The 22,673-nt window shown below is 38.6% G+C and overlaps 1 pseudogene; it reads right to left on the bottom strand.

The window, feature by feature from the left end:
• Positions 1 to 674: 674 nt before the first annotated feature.
• Positions 675 to 18,847, bottom strand: LOC110580784 (annotated as a pseudogene).
• Positions 18,848 to 22,673: the final 3,826 nt, after the last annotated feature.

Raw genomic sequence — 22,673 nt, 5'->3', positions numbered from 1 at the left:
GAAGCTAGATGCTCATGTGCCTCTGGAGGAGAGGCTCATGGTGAGTGTGGGGGCCCTGAGGTTCTGGCCAGCCAGCAGCATGCCCTGCCTTGTCATACTGGCCTTCCTAGAGGGCAGCACCCCCCACATAAGGCACAAATCCCTAAGCCAGAGAGACCTGGCCTGGCCCTGAGCTCTGGGGGGGCTGGCAGAGATGACATGAGCCCCTCCGTAACTAGAATGAAGACTGATGAGACCGAGCCCCCCGTGGTCCTGGCCAATACTGGATTCTGGCCCAAGGCTGGACGTGCACTCTCAGAGTGGCCACCTGGACCTGGGCATGCCCCACTTCTTTGACTTAGGGCAGCTCTGGGAGCAACAGGCCATCCCAACAAAGGGGCAGCAAGGGCAGGCAGGTGAGATCTACCTTCACCCACACAAGGAAGTAGGTTCCCCCAGAGGCCGTCAGTCACCTGACACCAATGGGGCAGAGGTCAAGGCCAGGCAGACATACAGGGGCCTGTTCGGGAACCCAAAAGCTGCAGCCTCAGGTCAGGCCTGAGGATGCTGGCAGGTTTGGACCTGGCAGGCTGGGACCATCACTCTGCTGTCCTCAGCAACTGCCTCTCAGGGACCCCAAACTCAGGAAATGTGCCGCCACCCGGAGTCAGCAGAAGACTCCAAGGTGGGGGCCTCTAGCACTCCTCTAGTTTCCCAGAGCTGGAGCCAGAGCCAGAGTGGCTGCCCTGTGTCACGGGAGAGGGGGCAATAAGCACTCTTCCCTGGCAGTGAAGGGCCAAGCAGATCCCTGGCTAGTTGTGGGGTGGGGAGCCCGTTCACCTGGTGTGTCTGAGTCGAGGTCTCAATGTAGGGGATGCCATGAGGCAAGGTCATGTGTCTGCCAGTACTCTAAGGTGTGCTCAGCCAGGTCACACTTGTTCCCTACCAGCACCACGTGCACATCATCGGAATCCCTCACTCACTTGATCTGCTCCCTGCAAGGAAGAAGGTGGGAGTGAGTCAGTGCGCTATAAGCATGGATGCATCCAGGACCCTGACAGACAGACACAGGATAAACAGAGGGACAGGGGGGACCCCTGAGGGCCGGCAAGCAGCTCACCTGTATTGGTGGATGTCCTTGAAGGTCTCGCTGTTTTTGATGGTAAACAAACACAGGAAACCTTCTCCAGTGTGCATGTACTGGTACCATATGGCACTCTACTCCCGGCCCGCCGTGTCCAAAATGTCCAGCAGGCATGTCTCACCATTGATAACCACTTGCTTCCAATAGGAGCCCTGCAGGAAGACAGTGCTTAAGGACCACCCTACCCACCCCTCCTAAGATGAAGCAATCAAACCACCAGCCCATCCCAGGCACCTATCCTGCCCCACCTCCAGGTCCCACAAGGAGGGGACACCCTCCTATGGAGCACACAGAAGACAAGTCCACATCAGAATCCAGAGCTGGGGATAGGAGCACCACATCTCATCTCGATGGTGGGATCATATTCATCCACGAAGTGGTTCTGGGTGAGGTGGATGGTCAGGGTACTCTTCCCCACACCTCCAGCGCCCACTTTCCTCAACACAGATCCTGAAGTCCATTCTTTTCCCACATCCCTGGGACTCTGCAGAAAGCCTCTGTTCACCTTTTCAGGATATGGGACCACCTCTCACTTTTCAAGATTACAAAATGCAACCTGTACTTGGGATTATACTCCAACCCCTTGGGAGGCCCAGAGATAGGCATTTCTGAGAAATAGATATAAATCACATTACCTGTGCCTTTGGAGTTATTGATTGAGGGTTAGCAACTCAGAGTAACCACCAAGTACCCAGGCTGAAGTGGGCCCTTAGCCCACCCTCTTGGGAAGAAGACCAGAAAGGGCAATAAATTTTCTGTTCAGGACACAGAGATTTACTAGAGACAGTCATGACATTACACCAACTTATGGTTCCAACCAAACTCAAATCTGCTCTCAGCTGCCCCTTGCCTGGGTGTTCAGTGCACAGGTAGACCATTCCACTGCAGGTGGAAGGTCAGTGAGGGCCCCTCAGGAAGCCATGTGGGAGATTGTGGCAGTTCTGCACTTAGGACGGAAAGGAAGAGGGGATGGAGGCAGAGCCAAGTAGGGCACCCTGGTTGGGGACCCGGTTGTGTTAGATCCTGTGGCACCCTCCACAGACTTCTCCTTGGTACCCTCATAGCTTTCTGAGGCACAGCCCCATCTTCTTGGAGCCCCCCAACATCCCTACAAATCCCCCTTTTCCCTGAACCCCCACCCCCTGGGAGCCATCCTACACACCTAGAGCCACTCCTCCCTCTAGAAGCACCCTGCAATTTCCTGGGAGCCACCCCCCCAAACCTCCTTCCTCATTCTGGGAGGCCCCTGTCTTTCTGGACCCCCACCTCATTGCCCAGCAGCCTTCACATTCCCTAGGAGTCGCTTGTCCCCTGGGAGGCCTTCCCCTTAGCTCTCCCCAAAATCTCCTGTCCCCCGGGAACCCCTGGGGTCCAGCAAGGGTAGAAGTGAGGCAGTCAGACTTGCAAGTTGTGCAGACAACCTGTCAGCCCCTGATACACAGCTTGGGTTCTCTCTGAGAGCAGGAGGATCCCTTGGAAGTGAAAGTTATGATGGTTTGGCCTAGGATGTCCAGAGATATTTTGGAGGCACAGGTGAGTGATGGTGGTGATGGATTGGCTCTCAGGGCGAGAGGAAGGGACACTCCAGGGTGTCAGCTATAGTAGCTGAGGACATTGTTGGGCTATTTACCAAATGGCAGGACCGAGCAAAATCTCCTTGAGGTAGAGTAGAATTATTTTAGAATATTTGGGGATGTCCATGAGACAACCAGTGTTTTAGCTACTGGCTGAGTGGAGATGGATCACAAACTGGTGCCTATTTATTTACCACTGTGGGGAGTGGACCAAGTGCCAACTGCTGGACACAACAGGCATTCACTGTCTACCAGGGAAGGGAAAGCTCATCATGGGGGCCAAGGCCAGTGGCTGGGGGCCCGGGGTGGCTGGTGGAGGGGTTGTACTAGGCATGAAGCCAGTGGAGCTCAATACCCTTCCCCTGCTCAGGCCCCTCCAGGGCACCAGGACAGACCCTAGCCTTGGGTTCCATCATCCCAGGTTGTTAAATTTGTCAAATGAAAGCATTTTGACTGAATTACTGTCTTTCCACTCCATCATCTCCTCTCTTAGGCTCTCCCTTTGGTTCCCAGAGGCCTGCTTCGAGGACCAGTTGTATTGGCCAGGGGAAAGAAGGGACGGGGGCATGGAGGCAATCTCTGAGGGTGGCTTTGTTGTACTCTAGTTGTGTGACTATTTAACACTAACACTGTATTATTATTTGCACTTTTTAAAAATACAAAAACAAAACACTAAAGCATTTTTTAAAAAGACATGAAAGATACAAAGGACCCAGTGAATCTATATGGGTTAACACGGGTAAGACATTGTTTGAAATTAGGAACTTTTAGTTTGAGGTTTTTTTTTTTTTTTTAAGATTTTATTTATTTATTTGAGAGAGAGAATGAGATAGAGAGAGAGAGCATGAGAGGGGGGAAGGTCAGAGGGAGAAGCAGACTCCCCACTGAGCAGGGAGCCCGATGCGGGACTCGATCCTGGGACTCCAGGATCACGACCTGAGCCGAAGGCAGTCACTTAACCAACTGAGCCACCCAGGCGCCCTAGTTTGAGGTTGTTTTAACAAACATCAATGGAGTCGATTTGAAGACCTAATAGGCTTTGCAAAGCTGTTCCTGAATTGGGCTGCGTCCCATCTAGCAGGTGGAGGGCATTCCAAAGGGCTACAGGAAGGGGAAGGTGCATAAAAGCAGGACAAGGAAGTCATAAACAGAAAAGGAGATTATTTTGGATGCGGTCAACTTCCTTTGGGGACAAAAGGGTCTTATTGGGTGGACCACCTCATCTTCCTCTGGAGATGGAGAGGCACTGTGTGATAGATGGCCTCCTTAGTGCTGACCAGTGGAGACTACATTTCTGGGGGAGCTTGGAACTAGTTAGATGAGGTATTGAGCCCCAGCTTGGTGACATGACCTAGCATAAGTGACTCCATTTTGGGCCTATGGCTTTCTTTTAAACAGATTGGAGGTAGTAAAAGGCCTGCCAAGGACTCACACACTGTTTCAGGTGTCTCAGCTTAGTGTCAACTAAAATTGAGGCTGTTTAGGGCTAATTCTCCCACCACACCTTATCTACCATCCCTTTTCTTCTCAGTGGAAGCAAAAGGTAGAATTAGAGAGCCATGGGACAGATCAGTAGCCATGTGCTCAAAAACTCATTCACATTACTATACATGTAAACAGCAGGATTCTGTGCCTCTGTTTAAAAAGAATGAAGCAGCCAAAGACATCCTGATATGGAAAAATCTTCAGGAAATATTAAGTGAAAAAGCCAGAGGAAGTGTGTTTATCCATGTCAACATTTGTGTTTACTGCCCGCTCCCTCCACAGAGTCCATGTGTCTGTGAAGAGAACTTCTGAGGAGCTGCGGAGTGCTGCATCTCTAGCACAAGGTGTGACTGTCACACACTGTGGAGAGCCTCTGCCTCAGACCAGCCTATTTATCGCTGTTGGGGGATCGCCTTTCCTATTGTCTGATGTTTGTCTCCGTAATGGTGAAACTCATTTCACTAAGCCTTTCATTTTATTGACTCATGTCCTTCCCTGAAATCTCTGACTCCTTCAATAGGCTCACAGTGCCCACCTTCATTCATGTTCAGCTTATCAAACACCAGTCTCCTGGGAGCCTGATGAACACACCATGGACATCATGAGGCTAACCTTCAACACCTGTCTGCACTCAAGCCTGTATGTGAGTTGTCTGACTTCTTTTTAAGTAGCATTGCTTTGACAATCAGAAAATAATCTATTGCCATTTTTCTTTAAACAATTTGCTGCCTGATGCCTAAAATGTCCCTGCTTCCCTCTGAGGGCTCTCATTTCCTTCTTCTGGAGAGTGAGAAGCTTCCCACTGATGTGGATTCGTTCTTTCTGTCTGCCTACCTGTCTCTCTCTTATTTAGTTCCAGGAGTACAACAATGTGATTCCACAATTCTGTACATTATTCAGTGCTCCCCATGAGAAGCGTTGCCATATGTTGCCCATACAAGGTTCTTACGGTATCACTGACTGTATTCCCTGTGTTGTACTTTTCATCCCCATGACTTCCTTACTTTATAACTGGAAGTTTGCACCTCCTAATCCCCATCCCCTGTTTCCCCATTCCCCCATGACCTCCTCTCTGACACACTACATTTGTTCTCTGTATTTAAAAGCCTGTTTGCACAGCAATGGGCAGATCCTCTAAACAGAAGATCAACAAGGAAACAAGGGCTTGGAATGACACATTGGGCCAGATGGACTTCACAGATATATTCAGAGCATTTCATCCTAAAGCAGCAGGAATACACATTCTTCTTGCGTGCACATGGAACCCTCTCCAGACTAGGTCACATATTGGGTCACAAATCAAGTCTCAACCAATACCAAAAGTTGGGATCATTCCCTGCATCTTTTCAGACCACAGTGCTTTAAAACTAGAACTCAATCACAAGAGAAAATTTGGAAGGAACACAAACACATGAAGGTGAAAGAGCATCCTACTTAAAGAGTTAATGGGTCAACCAGGAAATTAAAGAATTTAAACAATTCCTGGAAACAACTGAAAATGAAAAGACAACTCTTCAAAACTTTTGGGATTCAGCAAGGGTGGTCTTAAGACGGAAGTATATAGCAATATAAGCCTTTCCCAAGAAACGAGAAAAGCCTCAAATGCACAACCTAACCCTACACCTAAAGGAGATGGAGAAGGAAGAGCAAATAAAGCCTAAATCCAGCAGGAGAAGAGAAATAATAAAGATTAGAGCAGAAATCAATGAAATAGAAACCAAAGGAACAATAGAACAAATCAATGAAACCAGGAGCTTATTGCTTGAAAGCATTAACAAGATTGGTAAATACCTAGCCAGACATATCAAACAGAAAAGTGAAAGGACCCAAATAAATAAAATCATAAATGAAAGAGGAGAGATCACAACCAACACTGGAGAAATACAAATAATTATAAGAACATATTAGAAGCAACTATAATGCCAACAAATTAGGCAATCTGGAAGAAATGGATGCATTCCTAGAAACACAGAAACTACCAAAACTGACACAGCAAGAAATAGAAAACATAAACAGACCCATAACCAGAAAAGGAATTAAATCAGTAATCAAAAATCTCCCAACAAACAAGAGGCAAGGGCCAGATGGCCTCCCAGGGGAAATCTACAAAATATTTAAAGAAGAATTCATACCTGTTCTTCTGAAGCTGTTTCAAAAAAACAAAAATGGGAGGAAAACTTCCAAACTCTTTATATGAGGCCAGCATTACCTTAATCCCCAAACCAAAGACCCCACCAAAAAGGAGAATTACAGACTGATATCTCTGATCAACATGGATGTCAAAAGTCTAACCAAGATACTAACAAATAGGATCCAACAGTACATGAAAAGGATCACTCACCATGACTAAGTGGGATTTAGTCCTGGGCTGCAAGGTTGGTTCAACATCCACTAATCAATCAATGTGATACATCACATTTATGAAAGAAAGGACAAGAACCATATGATCCTCCCAATAGATGAAGACAAAGCATCTGACAGAGTACAGCATCCTTTCTTGATTAAAACTCTTCACAGTGTAGGGATAGAGGGAGCATACCTCAACATCATAAAAGCCATATATGAAAAGCTCACAGTGAATATCATTCTCAACAGAGAAAAACAGAGCTTTTCTTCTAAGGTCAGGACCACGACAGGCATGCCCACTCCCACCACTGTTCAACATAGTATTAGAAGTCCTAGCTTCAGCAATCAGACAACAAAAAGAAATAAAAGGCATTCAAATTGGCAAAGAAAAAGTCAAACTCTCTCCCTTCGCAGATGATGTGAAACTTTATGTGGGAAACCCATAAGACTCCACCCCAAAACTGCTAGAACTCATACAAGAATTCAACAAAGTGGCAGGTTATAAAATCAATGCACAGAAATCAGTTGCATTTCTATACACCAAGAATGAAACTGAAGAAAGAGAAATTAAGTAATCTATCCCCATTTACAATTGCACCAAAAGCCATAAGATACCTAGGAATAAGCCTAACCGAAGAAGTAAAGGTTCTGTACTCTGAAAACTATAGGACACTTATGAAAGAAATTGAGGAAGACACAAAGAAATGGAAAAACGTTCCGTATTCATGGATTGGAAGAACAAATATTGTTAAAATATCATGCGGCCTAGAGCAATCTACACATTCAAAGCAATCCCTATCAAAATACCATCAACATTTTTCACAGAGCTTGAACAAATAATCCTAAACTTTGTATGGAACCAGAAAAGACCCTGAATAGCCAAAAAAAGTGTTGAAAAAGGAAACAAGAGATGGAAGCTTCACAATTCTGGACTTCAAGTTGTAATACTCAAATAGTAAAGTTGTACTCATCAAGCTCTAATCATCAAGACAGTATGGTACTGGCACAAAAACAGACACATAGATCAATGCAACAGAATAGAGAACCCAGAAATGGACCCTCAACTCTATGGTCAACTACTCTTTGACAAAGCAGGAAAGAATATACAATGGATATTTGTCTCTTCCACAAATGGTGTTGGGAAAATTGGACAGCCACATGCAGAAGAATGAATCTGGACCATTTTCTTACACCATACACAAAAATAAACTCAAAATGGATTATAGACCTAAATATGAGACAGGAATCTATCAAGAGCCCAGAGGAGAATGCAGGCAGCAACCTCTTTGACCTTGGATGCAGCATATTCTTGCTAGACACATCTCCAGAGGCAAGGGAAACAAAAGCAAAAAATGACCTACTGGGACTTCATCAAGATAAAAAGCTTTTGCACAGCAAAAGAAATAGTCAACAAAACCAAAAGACAACCTACAGAATGGGAGAAGATATTTGCAAATGTCTTATCAGGTAAAGGGCTAGTACCCAAAATTATAAAAAAAACTTATCAAACTTAACACCCAAAGCACAAATGATCCAATCAAGAAATGGGCAGAAGACAAGAACAGACATTTCGCCAAAGAAGACATCCAAATGGCCAACAGAAACATGCAAAAATGCTCAACATCACTCAGCATCAAGGATATACAAATCAAAACCACATGAGATACCACTTCACACCAGTTAGAATGGCTAAAATGAACAAATCATGAAACAACAAATGTTGGCAAGGATGCAGAGAAAGGGGAATGGCTGGTGGGAATGCGAGTTGGTACAGCCACTGTGGAAAACAGTATGGAGGTTCCTCAAAAAGTTAAAAATAGAGCTACCCGATGACCCAGCAATTGCACTACTAGGTATTTATTCCAAAGATACAAATGTAGTGATCCAAAGGGGCAGCTGCACCCCAATATTTATAGCAGCAATGTCCACAATAGCCAAATATGCAAAGAGCCCAGTTGTCCATTGACAGATGAATGGATAAAGAAGAGGTGGTATATATTTATATACAATGGAATATTATTCAGCCATCAAAAAATGAAATCTTGGCATTTGCAACAGCATGGATGGAACTAGAGGGAATTATGCTAAGCGAAATAAGTCAATCAGAGAAAGACAATTATATGATTTCACTCATAGGTGGAATTTAAGAAACAAAATAGAGGAGCATAGGGGAAGGAAGGGAAAAATAAAACAAGATGGGATCAGAGAGGGAGTTAAACCATAGAGATTATTAATCATAGGAAACAAACTGAGTGTTGCTGGAGGGGAGGGGATGGGAGGATGGGGTAACTGGGTGATAGGAATTAAGGAGGGCATGTGATGTAATGAGCACTGGGTGTTATATACAACTGATGAATCACTGAACTCTACCTCTGAAACTAATAATACACTATATGTTAATTAATTGAATTTAAAATTAAAAAAAACTTAAATGTATAAATCTGTGATTTTTATTATATTCACAGAGTTTGCAACCATCATCACTATCCAAGTCTAGAAAATTTCATCACCTCAAAAGGAGCCTTTACCAATTAGTAGTAATTTCCTAGCCCACCTCCCTTTAGACTTTTGCAACCACTGATCCACTTTTTGTCTCCATGGGTCTGCCTGTTCTTGGTATTTCATACATGGACTCATTCAACATGTGATCTTGTAGAAAGGTTGAAAGCTACAGTACAATGTTAAACAAAAAAAAATCCAGACTGGAAAGGAATGATAGCTGAATCTTCTGGTGTTTATATTAAATTTCAATAATTGTTTGAAAAAAATCATTATTAGAACAAATTATATAATTCATTTTAAGACTTTTGCAATTATAGTACTTCCATTTCATGAAATATAAAGTTACCCAGCAGAGTCCAAAATCAGGTGTTTTAATTCTAAAGTTTATATTTGCAAGCATATGTATTTGGAGATCCACATCTCTGATTAAAGGTCCTTTGTGTATAGCACAATACAGTTACGTTTATCAGATGATGATTTTGTCTATAATGAAGAAAAATGCATAATTCTGTTATATTGTATTGAGGCTATCCACAAAACAGTAGCACTTTCCATGTAACTATAATAAGAAAATATTTTGAAAATGGGTAATGACATTTTTATATATTAGTAGGAGTTGGTTATTATGAAAATTGCATATTCTATAACAACAACATTTCACTAACTTTCCACATTTTACTTCATGTCTACAATCCAAATAAAATGAATGCATTAATATTATTCTTCTAAAATTTTCTTGTTTTCATATTTTATTCTTCTCCATAGCAATATAAAAAAAAAAAAAACCTTACTTTAGTTTGGAAGTTGGGCCTTTTATCCACATCCATGGATGATAGCTACTGTTTTGCCATGATAGAAGAGATAAAAGAACTCAGAAATGTCTACACAAAATAAAGAATTTTTACTTAATCATTATAAAAGCTTTTATTATTTTTTTAAAATTCAAGTAGTATATTCTTTCACAAGATCCTTAATTTTCAAAATGAAAGAGTGAGATCCTAATCTAACACTAAATTTAAAGTTGAAAACTGCTTTTACAGATCAAAAATTTCACCAGTGTTTATAATTTTGACTTAAAACTAACATTTGCAACTTTTCTTATGTGAACAAGGAAAATTCTGATTTATGTAATTTAATAGATACCCATGTTAACAATAGTAACACAGCAAGGCTTTAAAGTATCCAGTAACTGTCACATTCATTTCTCCAAACACTGTGACTAAATCAATATATTTTTCTACTATGTTTCTAGAATTGGGGTTTTAGAAGGAAATTAAGAGATTGACATGAAGGAAATAAATAACAGAAGTCCCAAATTTGGGTTTCTGGTCTCCACACCATTGTTTAACTGGATAAGCCCTACTTCAGTCCATTTCTGTATTGGTGGATTCCAATGGTTTAGACAAGGTGTCATAGACTCATTTCTCTGTGCCTGCTAAATACAACTATAAAACTGGAACTAATGGAAGACACAAGGAAAGGAGAACTCTAGAAGGTGGAAATAGAAAGGCAAAATGGTTTTGGATCCTGGGATCGAGACCAAAGAATGACAGTGCATCTTATATCCCCAGCCCTGCAGAAGAAAGTGACCTAGACCTGTTGCTTCTTAACACTCAACCTGGCAATAGGAGGTGGCTCAGGGAAATAAGTCATTCTTCCTCCCTTTTGAAGAGAATCCTGTTCAGCAACACCAGGCAAACCTTACATGGTGATCCATCAGGACACTGGCTAACAATAAGCAGCTGGAGGAAATGCTTCTTCTCCAACCAGGCCACACCAGAAGAAGGTGGGACCAGTGAAGGGCATCCCATGATAAAAGTACTGGACCCAGGAAAACTCTGTATCCTTGAGGGCATGAAACTCACATCCCCAGCCCCAAGAGACATTGATAGAACAGATTTTAAAATGTTATTTTCACATAATTTAGAAGTAAAAGTTAACAAACTACAGATAAAAGGTAATATCAATGAATTGCAAGAAATAGCATTTGGGAATGAAAACAGCATATGGGAATGAAAATGCATACTGCATGATTCCATGTATATGAAGCTCGAAAACAAAAAGACTCATTAATATTAAAAGTCAGGACAGTGGTTAAAAAGGAGAGAGGAGAAATGACAGGAGAACACATAGGAGCAGGAGCGGGGCTGCTGGAGATGGGAAATTCCTGTTCATGATCTGATTTGTAATTACATGCTTCTATTTACTTTTCATCAATCTACATAATCATGATGTTCAGTTTTCTTGATGTATGGCAAATTAAAGAGTGAAGTTTATTTTAGACAAGAAAAATTTACAGAAACTTGGTTTTCTATGAAAAGGAAGAACGAAATTATCAAATGTGTATCAATAGCATAAAATATAAATAAAATATCATAAAGTCAAATAATGGAATATTGATTTTTAAATAAACTACAAATATGTACAAAAATATAATATTGACTGAAATAAGCTTTTAATAAAATACTGGAAACATTTAAAATCTTACCATTTTCTCTTCATCATCTATGTAGAGCACCAGTAGAGTTCTTAGAAGTACAGGCCATTCAAACTCTCATTCCATGTTTTTTTGTTTTTTGGTTTTTTTTCAAAATTAAAGTAATAACAATTGGAATATGTTAACCACTCCTTTGGACAGTGACTACAATGATACACTGAAGAAAGATTATGAATTATTATCCAAAAGCAATTTGAATTTAAAAAAATGAAAATTAATTTACCTATTTGCAACAGTTATAAACATTATATGTGCATAACATAGCTATGCACCCTCACAGGCTAGTGCATATACAACAAAACACACATACACACAGAAGGGTCAGCCTCTCATCCCCTAATTTATGTGTTCATATCTCATCCCCTAATTTATGTGTTCATATAAAGCAAACACACAAAGAAAAAAAACCATCTTTTCATGTCCTGAAAGTCATAAACAAAACCACATTTTTAGAATAGTAAGTTTCTTTATCATTTATATTACAGAAGGAGGAAATTTGAGCCAATTGGCAACAATGGATGTAATAATTTTAAATGAATATTTCCTCATATTGTTACCTAAGAGGGAACTGTCTTCTGTAATCATTATTTATGAACATTCATTGCCTAATTTTATAATTTATGTTTCCTCAAAAAAATCTATCATTTTTGCCTAGCATAAGAGGGACACAAAATACAAACTGTACTAATATCAGAACTTTGAAAATCATTATATACCTTTAAGGATCCTTGTTACCAGGGATGAATTATTCTGCTCCAGTATTTATTACAGTAGCTAAAAAAAATATTAAATTAATCCCCATAAAAAATTAATACTGATCTCAATAAATCTTAATAATTTTGGTCTCTTAGTTTGAAATTTGGTGTGTTGTTTTGGATTAGAATAATCTGGAATAAAATGATTGTACCAAGAAAAAAAATTAATAAAGTAATGAAGATTTGGAGGAAAAGTATTTCAAAAGCCCAATGGACCAAACTTCACCATCTCTTACAATATCATTTTTAGCCAATTTCAAGAATTAATTTGTATTTCTCAAAAAGGTCTTTCAGTGTCCTAAAGCATGTCTTTGAGTTATAAAATCTGAATATATATGAATGATATTCTCGTATATATGATTTTCTCTGTAGTCATTCTGTTATTTATACCTTGGAAAAATTCAGAATAACCATTCCACATTTAGTCTAAAAAGATATGTTAAAATGAAAGTTCTATTCTATAATATTCTGAAATATTTAGAGGTACTGACAATCATTAAAATGAAAAGTTCCTTTATAATCTTTCAAAAATTTACTGACAGGGAATAACAGCTATCATTGTTACCACAGCAGATTATTACTAGATAAGGCAGATTATTACTAAAATCCCATCAATGAACTTTTCCAGAGATGATGGTAAATCTGCAGGAAGAAAAATGAAACACTGAGAAAGGATAGATGGAGACAATTGTTTAGAAAGTTTACATACAAGAGAACCAAAATGCATAGGGGATCAGATATATAAATTTGGACCCAAAACCCATATCTACCATTGTAATCTTCTCTCAAAATATGCTATCATATAATGTTTCATGAGTTGTTGGTCAAAGACTACAAATTACAGCAATGCCTGAACAAAGTTAGTCCTCAGGAGTGATTAACTACATTTATTTAGTGGCTTACATTTATTTATTAAAGGGGTTACCAAATGCTAATAGCCCACTGTTGACCAGAAGCCTTACTGATGACACGAAGAGTTGATTAACACATATTGTGTATGTTATATGTATTATATATTATATTCTTACAATTAAGTAGCTAGAGAAAAAATAATATTAAGAAAATCATGAGGGGGCGCCTGGGTGGCTCAGTTGGTTAAGCTTCTGCCTTTGACTCAGGTCATGATCTCTGGGTCCTGGGATAAAGCCATACATCAGGGTCTGTGCCAAGTGTGGAGTCTGCTTGAGATTCTCTCTCTCTCTCTTTCTCCCTCTGCCCTTTCCTGGCTTTCTCTCTCTCTCTCTCTCAAATAAATAAATTAAAAACTAATAAAAGTCCTTTGTCTATAATTAAGTTTAAATTTGCATTTTACAGAAGCTACCACATCCTGATTTTTATTGAAAATCAAGCTGCTTTTATTCAATCCAGGTAAATATATAAGGAATTATGTTTGGCCTTTATCATGCAACAAATTTCTTTTAAAGAATTTATTTATAACGGTTGAACAAAATATAACTTAACATATTATTATATAAAAAAACACCTTGTATCAATTATAAAATCCAAAATTAAATGTTCCTTGTCATGATGTTTTGTGGGTTTCACTTTAAATTATATTGATTTACAAACCCAAATATGAATGTGTGTATGCACATGACTAATTTCCTACAGACGATAATTTGAAAACTTTAAGAAATCTTCCAACATATTTTATATTTTATGGATATTTTTATCCTGAATTATTCAAACAAAAACACCAATGTTCTCTTTGATTTGATTGTATATCGTTGTACCTCAGGTGCATCCCATCCAGCATTTGAAATCCCCCACTAAATGAGGTGGCTAGTAGAAAGGAGAGTAGGGACACATACCTTTTGTCAAGCAGAAAGTCATGCATCTTTTTGGGGGAGGCCAGGTTACTCTCATACAGGCCTGCTATAGCTGGGATATAAAAGGAGAAACTTGACAACATAAATCCAGGACAGGAATACACATTACCTTTGACCTTCACAGATTACTCAAAGTGAAGCAAGCATGGAAAAAGTAGATTTCTCATCAAATGCATCCATTAAGTTTTGAACAGGAAATTCTCACACCTGGGCTATTTGAAGTCAGTTTATTTTATCACACACTTTCAGAATGTAGGACACTTTGGACTCTGATTGAAAGGGCAAATGGACCTTTAAGTACATCATTCAGATTCTCCATTTTCAATGCCTCTGAAAAATTGTTTTCATATTGTATAAGATTTGGGGGGATGGAGGCTTGAACACCCATATGGTTAACTTGTTTCTGTCTCAATCACAAACACTGCAAGCTTAAAGTTTTGCTTTTAAAACTATTGCTGAGTCTTGACATTACATATGTCTTTTCCTCATATCCTCATTATTGCATTTCTATCATCATGGAAAAAGTTCTAAAAATCATAGTCCCATTATCAACAGGTATTTAATGATACTTGCTAATTATTCTGAGGAATTACTACCTTCCCATCCATATTACACCTGGCACAAAATCTAGCATTTCCAAAATAACATCTCTATTCCTCTGCCCCAGTTCTTACATTCAATTTTATTTTTTAAATAAATAATTTAATCTACAGATTTCCTCTGATAAAAATATATGTGCCTTAGAAGGATATAATAGAAATAATATTTATATTAGGGGTTGAAATATTAAATAACTACTCATTATATCACTCATTAATTTATCTCCCAATTATGACTAACAACTTACAATTTATACCAAACTTTTTCTCCAGACCTATGAGAGGTATGAGAGATAAAAATACTTAGATTTAATAAATGTATGTTGTTTGATATATATTAATTAATTCATTAAAATAATAATTATTAAGGTTTTATAAGGTAGCCAAGTCTGTTATACACTGAAGAGAGACAGTCACTGGAATACAGTGGTTTAGTCTATTTGAGGAAAATACAGAAATAATTACAAGTAATTTTGTAAGGGCAGTGATAGGGATGGGTACCTTGAAAGAGAACCACAAAATCAAATTCTGGCATGGGTTGGCATAGGGTAGAGGTTAAGAACAGTTTTGTTTTAAGAGATAATATTTGATTTGAGTCCTAAAGAATTATTAAGCTTTAATGGCATAACTTAGGGGAAAAGCAGACAAAACAAAGAAAACAACATGAAATCATGGACAAAACAAGTGGTCCTCATGGAAGCATTCAACATTAGGAGGGCAGTGAGAGGAAATGAAGATGGAAACATGGCAGGGGAAAAGAGAAATCCTGTATCTTTTTTTTTTTAAGATTTATTTCTTTATTTTAGAGAGAGAGAAAGAGCATGTAGGCAGGGGGAGGGGCGGATGGAGAGGGAGAGAGAGAATCCTCAAGCAGATTCCCTGCTGAGTGCAGAGTCAGATATAGGGCTTGATCTCATGACCCTGAGATCATGACCTGAGCTGAAACCAAGAGTCGGATGCTCAACTGACTAAGCCACCCAGGCATGCACCACCAATCCTGTATCTCTTTAAGCAGCTTTATTACTATCCATAGGCAGTGGTTATGCAATGTTTGCATAAATCACCTGATATTGGCTGATTTGAGTTTTAAATATACCACTGATTGTTGTAGTGAAATGAAATTGACCTTCAAGAAAAGCTAGGAAGATATGAGTTACAAGGCACCAGAGGCAATTCAAGAGATGCATGACAAGAGGGTTAATGAGGGATATCATGATGGAAATATAAACATATTCAATAATTATAATTAATAATAATAAACAATAGATTTAGGAGTGATGCTACCAAGGCTTAATAAATGACTGAACATTAGGATTTTTATTTATTTATTTATTTATTTGACAGAGAGAGAGACACAGCAAGAGAGGGAACACAAGCAGGGGGAGTGGGAGAGGGAGAAGCAGGCTTCCCTCCGAGCAGGGAGCCTGATGCGGGGCTTGATCCCAGGACCCTGAGATCATGACCTGAGCCAAAGGCAGACGCTTAACGACTGAGCCACCCAGGTGCCCCAAATGACTGAACGTTAGGAGGTGAAAAAGAAAGAAGACACAGAAAATCAAGAAAAATATTGGCAGGGCGCCTGGTGGCACGGTCGGTTAAGCATCTGCCTTCAGCTCAGGTCATGATCCCAGGGTCCTGGGATCAAGCCCAGCGCCGGGCTCCCTGCTCAGCGGAAGCCTGCTTCTCCCTCTCCCACTCCCCCTGCTTGTGCTCTCTCTCTCTCTCTGTGTCAAATAAATAAAATCTTAAAAAAAGAAAAGAAAACTATTGGCATTTCTTGGGAGCTGATTTGGTACTGGAGGTAGAGATTACTTAACATTTGCATATGTTTAACATGAGGTGTCCATCCTCAGAGTTTGGGAATTCATCCTATACAAACCTGAAGTTAACAGGTTAACAGGTTACACATTAAAAGACAGCTTTCAAATAACTAGAGTGGACCCACTCTGTTGTATAGAAAAAAAAGTTGTCTGAGTCTCTGATAAAGATATTGAATTAAACCTTCTTGAAATCTGTAGATAAAGATTTCAAAACCTTGACTCCGGATGGAATCTTGTTCAGAAGGTCTACTTAAAAAAAAAAAAAAAAGACACCCTGTATCGCTTCTTCCTAAGTCTGTCTTAGAACAGAAATAAAGGTTCTAAGTTAACAATCTTTCGTAAATACATCAGTATAAGTTAAATTAATTAAATACATCAATTTTCACATGATTTTCATAACCCCCCCCGCTAAGATCTGAAGTATTTTATGAGGAAAAATGGCCAAAAGAAAATTCCACAAAAGCTTTTGAAATTTGAGCATTCAGATTAATATGTAATTAGGTCCTCTAACAAAAGGTATTTCAATAATTACAATTTTCTTTTTCAATTAAGCATCAGCAAGTAAATAAATTTCCCAACAATAAGACTATATTCAATTGAAATATCAGAAGAGCTTAAATTGAATTGTATTTCATGAATTAAATTTCCCACTTCGCTAGCTCCTAACAGAATCATTCAAAGATAAGCAAAACTTTGCCCTTTGTTGTAAGATAATAGGGTGCCTTGCCATTTTTTTCTGAGTTTATAAGGACACATGCCACTCCTTTATGTGTCTCATCTTTTATTATTAGTCCTTTAAAATAGCAAAGACTTTCCCCAAACTTCCCAAGTTTGCACACACCTCAGAATTGAAGTGCCAATTTTTATAATCCTGAGTCAGGATTTTCTAGAACTTAGCTAGATTTTAAACTCCATATTCAAGAAAACCTTGCCAGTGAGAGCTTTTCAGATCGTAGTCTTATATATCCCCTTCCTTTCTCGGTGAATCTGTAGTTGATCTTTTATCTGGTAAGCCAAAGACTTTCACTTCTGTTAGGCTAAAGGATTTTGATAAATCTATTTTTCAAAAATTAAAAGTAAAAAACAAAGAACTCAACATTAAACATGGCATTAAATACCAAAATGTAGTAAATAGAACTTTTATATATTAATCCCAGATAAATCTTACCTTTGTGCAGAAAGTTTCAAGGTGTAAGGCATATTTCTCTGGTTCTATGATTCAAAAGCTAATTAGCAATACAAATTACTTTTAGAACACACCCCTTACAACCAGAAAAAAAAAGGAAAAGCAAATTAGTCTTTTTTTATTATTTTTATATTTTAATATTTCCAAAACCAGTATGAAAACATAAAATTTTATACATACAGGAAAACCCACAATATATGTACACATAGATCTCATATGTATAATTAAATGTTTTTTTTTTAACAATTTAAATATTTAATTTCTTAGGTTTCTTTTTTTTTAAGATTTTATTTATTTATTTATTAGAGAGAGAGAGTGAGTGAGAAACAGCATGAGACAGGAAAGGGTCAGAGGGAGAAGCAGGCTCCCCGCTGAGCCGGGAGCCCGATGTGGGGCTCAATCCCAGAACCCTGAGATCATAACCTGAGCTGAAGGCAGTCGCCTAACCAACTGAGCCACCCAGGCGCCCTACAGTGTTTTCAATAGATTTATAAAGTCGCCTTTAGTCACTGACTCAGATAGTATATTTAAATTTCTTGATGGCAAATCCATTTTATAACTCCCATTTTCATATTTGTTTTGTTGTCCTTGTAAATGCAATCAATGATAATTCATTAATTCATGGATGTTAATATTATTTCTAATAAGAGGTGATTGAATTTTGACACAAGCCATATCCGCACAATCCTAAACTTCCAGATCCCCTCCGCATATGTATACATGGTCAAATTCTGTATGCTCATAAGTGTGGAAGATTAGTCTTCCTCTTTCTAATATCTTTGTGAATATCTTTACATCAATCTCATTTTCTCTGCCTGTATCTTATTTACTTTATTGCCTTGAACACTTTCTCCTTTTATTCTTTGTAGTATTTCTGTTGTCAAGGAACATATTTACAGAAATAGCTTCATTTGAAACCTTTCCTTTCAGGAACTCACACATAATTCAGGTCATTATTTCAGCCACACAGTCAGTAAACAGCACCTCCGCCGATGTTGACCTCATAGGCTGAGCTATGCATCCCCTGAAAGCCACAGAGGTCCCACCACAGCTTTGGCAGGGCTAATGTTTGCTCTGTATCGACAGTGTAACCAGAGATGCCGCGGCACACACTCACCAACTCACACTCATCGTGATTGTTCGACTTACTCTTCTATTATTCATACAGTTTCTGTACACATTCAGTTTTATTGGTTATACTGCACTTCTAAGTGCTTCCTGAGTAGAGGTGTTCCACCACCTCTTTTCAGTGCCTCACATCCCCTGGGAGTCAACAAATATTTTATCTTTTTGTTGTTATTACTTGATAGTGCCTATGAAAAACACGGAGACAGAAAACAGTGTTACCCTTGAACATGCTGTGTCTTTGCCTGAAATATTCTTTACTCCCTTGCATTTGGTTAAATCTTACGTATCACAGAAAATTAGTGTCAGAATACTTTCCACAACCTTCCTTTGTGTGAGGCCCATTTTATAAACTGCTAACACAGCCCAGGCTCACCTTAACCACTGTCTTATTGCTCTACACCATGATGTCTGTGTCTTATTCTCCCATAGACCGCAAGTGTCGTGATGGACTATGCTCACCGATCTTTGCAATGTAGAACTAACACAGTAACAAGTTGCATATGTTAACTAGATATATGTGAGTTCAGTGAATAAATAAGTGGGCTGGAATTTATGCTATTTCCTAGAACTTCTGTTCATTCTGTATCACAGGGAGAAAAGCACAAAATAATGTGTAGGCTATAACCCAAGTAAGTATCTGTCTTTTTTTTTCTTTTTTTCTTTTTTTACTTTTCTGACAGTCATAATTTTTAAAGTGAATAAAGAAAAATAGCACCAGATCATGTACGGAAGTGTTGAGTCACTATATTGTACACCTGAAACTAATATTACACTGTAAGTTAACTAACTGGAATTTAAATAAAAACTTAAAAAAGAGAGAGAAATGTTGGTGAAAGACATAAAATATAAACAGCTAGAATCCAATATTTTTTAAATAAACCTATCAGAAAAAATTAGGTGGTGGAATTTCCACCTTTTCTGTTTTTATAGGCAATTCCCCTCAACACCAGACCCCATCTGCAATTCAAACTAAAAACTGCTTATTTTAAATTACAGTCAAATTAGTGAATTCAGTTAAGAAGTACTAAAATGGCAAGTGAGACTTAAAAGTAAAAAGTCTGAAAAAAGGGTCCATTTGTTTCTGTTTTCTTTTTTTATTTTTTGTTCTTGTGCTTATGTTTTTAATTAGCAAACATTTGATAAAATTTTTGGCATATTATTAATACATTTACAATTACCAAATTTGCTTTCACTATATAGACATAGCCCTACAATTATATATACTATCAGAACAAGGAACATTATCACAGATAAAGAAGAACAATCTAAAATGATAAAGGTGTCTAGCTTTCAAAGAAGACAGAAAAATCCTTAGTGTAAATGCACCTAATGATAGAGTATAAAATACATGAGACAAAACTGATAGAACTGTATGGAGAAATAGAAAATTTAACTATTACAGGTGGAGACTTCAACACATCTCTATCAGTAACTGACAGATCCAGCAAGTAGAAAATCAGTAAAAATATAATTGACCTGACAGCACTATCAATCAACTTGGTGTGCTTGACATTTATAGAATGATTTATTCAACAACAGTAGAATATACATTCTTTTCAAGCTTCATGGAACATTCCCCAAGATCAACTATATAAAACATACCTTAACAAGTTTAAAAGAATAGAAATTATACAAAGTATCTTCATAGACCACAATTGCACTAATATAGAAATTAACAATAAAAGATAGCTGGGAAATGTTCAAACAATTGGAGCTTAAACAGCACCCTTATAAAAACAAATGCATCAAAGAAGTCTGAAGAGAAATTAAAATATATTTTCAATTAAATGAAAATACAACTTATCAAAATTTGTGAGATACAGCAAAAGCTCGGGGAAAACTTCTAGCATTACATGAATATAATAGAAAAATGAAAACATCACAAAACCATGCTTCTATCTAGTGAAACTAAAGAAAGAAGAGCAATTTAAGCTTAAAGCAAATAGAAGAAAGAAAGTAATAAAAATTAGAGCAGAAATCGATGAAATTGAAAACAGAAAGCAAAAGGGAAAAATCAATGAAACCAACAGCTGATTCTTTATAAGTCAGGCTGACCAAAACAAACAACAAGGAGAAGACACAAATTACTAACAACAAAAATGAAAGAAGAGATGTCATCACAGATTGCATTAAAACAATGTGGTACTAGCATAAAGCATAGCTGTAAGAGATTAATAAAACAGGATAGAGTGCAGGAAAAAAAACACCAGATTTATGGTTGATTACCTTTTGACAGATGTTATTTCCTTTTAATCTCTGTAGTGTCTGTAGCCATGTTTTCTCTTTCATTTCTGATTTTCTTTTTTTCTTCCCCCTTGGTCAAACTACCTAGAGATTTATCAATGTTATTAGTCTTTTTAAAAAACTTGCTTTTGGTTTACTATGTTTCTTTTTTTTTTAATTTTTAAAATTTTATTATTTTATGTTAGTCACCATACAATATACATCATTGGTTTTTGATGTGGTGATCCATGAACCATTGTTTTCATATAACACCCAGTGCTCCATTCAGTACGTGCCCTCCTTAATACCCATCACCGGGCTAACCAATCCCCCCTCCCCCCTCCCCTCTAAAACCCTGTTTGTTTCTCAGAGTCCGTAGTCTCTCATGGTTCATCTCTCCCTCCAATTCCCCCCCCTTCATTTTTCCCTTCCTTCTCCTAATGTCCTCCATGCTATTCCTTATGTTCCACAAATAAGTGAAACCATATGATAATTGACTTTCTCTGTTTGACTTATTTCACTTAGCATAATCTCTTCCAGTCCCATCCATGTTGACATAAAAGTTGGGTATTCATCCTTTCTGATGGCTGAGTAATATTCCATTGTATATATGGACCACATCTTCTTTATCCATTCATCTGTTGAAGGGCATCTCAGCTCTTTCCACAGTTTGGCTATTGTGGACATTGCTGCTATGAACATTGGGGTGCATATGGCCCTACTTTTCACTACATCTGTGTCTATGGGGTAAATACCCAGGAGTGCAATTGCTGGATCAAAGGGTAGCTCTATTTTTAATTTTTTGAGGCACCTCCACACTGTTTTCCAAAGGGGCTGTACCAACTTGCATTCCCACCAACAGTGTAAGAGGGTTCCCCTTTCTCCACAACCTCTCCAACATTTGTTGTTTCTTTCCCTGTCCATTTTGGCCATTCTAACTGGTGTAAGGTGGTATCTCAATGTGGTTTTGATTTGGATTTCCCTGATGGCTGATGATGATGAACATTTTTTCATGTGTCTGTTAGCCATTTGTATGTCTTCTTCAGAGAAGTGTCTTTTCATATCTTCTGCACAGTTTTTGACTTGATCATTTGTTTTTTGGGTGTTGAGTTTGAGAAGTTCTTTATATTTTTTTATTTTTAAAAATGTTTTATTTATTTATTCATGAGAGTCAGAGAGAAAGAGAGAGAGGCAGAGGCAGAGGGAGAAGCAGGCTCCCCGCCGAGCAGGGAGCCCGATGCGGGGCTCGATCCCAGGACCCTGGGATCATGACCCAAGCCGAAGGCAGACTCTCAACCATCTGAGCCACCCAGGCGCACCGAGAAGTTCTTTATAGATCTTGGGTACCAGCCCTTTATCTGTAGTGTCATTTGCAAATATCTTCTCCCATTCTGTGGGTTGCCTCTTTGTTTTGTTGACTGTTTCCTTGGCTGTGCAGAAGCTTTTTATCTTGATGAAGTCCCAAAAGTTCATTTTTGCTTTTGTTTCACTAGCTTTTGGAGATGTATCTTGAAAGAAGTTGCTGTGGCTGATGTCGAAGAGGTTACTGCCTATGTTCTTCTCTAGGATTTGGATGGCTTCCTGTCTCACATTGAGGTCTTTCATC

Source organism: Neomonachus schauinslandi, chromosome 5, assembly GCF_002201575.2.
Source record: "Neomonachus schauinslandi chromosome 5, ASM220157v2, whole genome shotgun sequence".
NCBI lineage: Eukaryota > Metazoa > Chordata > Mammalia > Carnivora > Phocidae > Neomonachus > Neomonachus schauinslandi.
The sequence above is the reverse complement of the archived record's forward strand: the minus strand, read 5'-3'. Positions and strand labels throughout refer to the sequence as shown.